The sequence below is a fragment of the Otolemur garnettii genome, unplaced genomic scaffold (genome assembly GCF_000181295.1).
Source record: "Otolemur garnettii isolate 467f Iridium unplaced genomic scaffold, OtoGar3 scaffold00049, whole genome shotgun sequence".
Classification (NCBI taxonomy): Eukaryota; Metazoa; Chordata; class Mammalia; order Primates; family Galagidae; genus Otolemur; species Otolemur garnettii.
Window position 1 is genome coordinate 5,024,726 of NW_003852444.1, and position 1,578 is coordinate 5,026,303.

Sequence of the window (1,578 nt, forward strand, 5' to 3'; positions counted from 1 at the left end):
GGGTGGGCTACTGCCCAAAGAAAAGAAGAGGGGGGGCGCCTGGGAAAAGACAGATCCGTGACTGTGCTTTTTATTTATTTGTAATAAATAAAGGTGATGGGGATTAGCTTTCCTCCTCCCCCCACCGCGAACATTATCTTTAGGATTATCTGCTTTCCACTTCTCTGTCCGCACAGCTCCCCTTCCTGGCCCTCTCCACTCCCACCCCACACTCCTTTATTCTTCGCGAGCCCCCGATTTTGGGGGGCTGTCGAATCGGAATGTATGGGGCTAGGTGGTGAGAAGGGGAAGAGATGAAAAGTCCATTTCAGACCAAGGCAGAACAATGAAATTGACTAAAATCTCCCTGCATTAGCGTGTGGAAGGAAAATGTAGTTTGGCTTTCGAGACGGGGGGGCGGCGAAGACATTTTTTTCCTGGATCAGTCGGGGTCAATCTGTATTGTGCACCTTCACCTGGTGTTGGGTTTTTTGTTTGTTTTTTCCAATTTGCCTGTCTTTAGGCAGAAAGAAAAGAACGTAAGGCAAAAGCAGCCCATTTCTCTTGCAGACTCTCTTCGGTTCCTCTTCAGTCAGTTCTGTCAGCTTCCAGCCAGAAATCAAACCAGAATGAACTAAGTTTTTACACTTCGATGTGTTTTTTGTGTGCTTGTCGTAGGAGGAATTTTGAACCCAAGCGTGCCTGATTTTTCAGTCATTTAATCGTGAAAATGTTTCGCTCATGAAATCATTGAAATAGCAGCATTTACATACTTTTCGTTTAGGTCCCTCTGGCTTTCTTTCGGTTTTGTTCAGATATTCTGCGGATGAAATAGCAAATGAGAGGGCAAAGGGTTTGTATGCAACCGAGAAGAGGGCCTGGAGAGGAGATTGTAAGCCTTCTATAGATCGGAGAACAGTTGCCGCCCGCCAGACAGGGAATGCATTAATAGTTTTATCTCTGTTACCAGAGGCTGATTAAAAAAATAAAAAAAAACTTATCTGAAAAGAAAATCTGTTATTAGTTCCAAGGCTCCAAATGAATTAGGTTTCTGGATGAGAATAAAGTTACCAGTCAGCCCCTGGATAACAAGGCTGTAAATAACCTATGGACTGTAAATATTTTTTTTTTTCAGACTCTCTTAGAAACAAAGGGGCTGTTTAGAAGGCAACAGAGAGATGTTATTCTAGGGGCTTTCCTCTTTGATTCTGAAGAACACAAGGTCCATTTAACCATTCGACAAAACAAAACGAAATTTCTGATCACTCCACCACGCAGAATAGAACATGCTGGTGGATATGGGCACATGCAGGAGAGCCCATGGTGGGCATTCATTGTTCATCTGTGTCTAGGGGAGGGGGCTACAGTCAGTGCTCCCACTGTCTAGAGTGTTAAAATGAAACAATTTTCTCTTTATTAAGTACCTTCTTGAGACTCCCTCTGCTGGATACTCCCGGTGTGCATGAGAGAAGGAACTTGGCATTGAATTCAGAACTATAGTAAAGGCTGATTTCCCTGTGACTCGGGGCTGGGTATGTGAGTTGGGATATATTTTGTCAACTTTGTAGAAAGCCATTTTGGGATCTGTGCTGTTCTCCT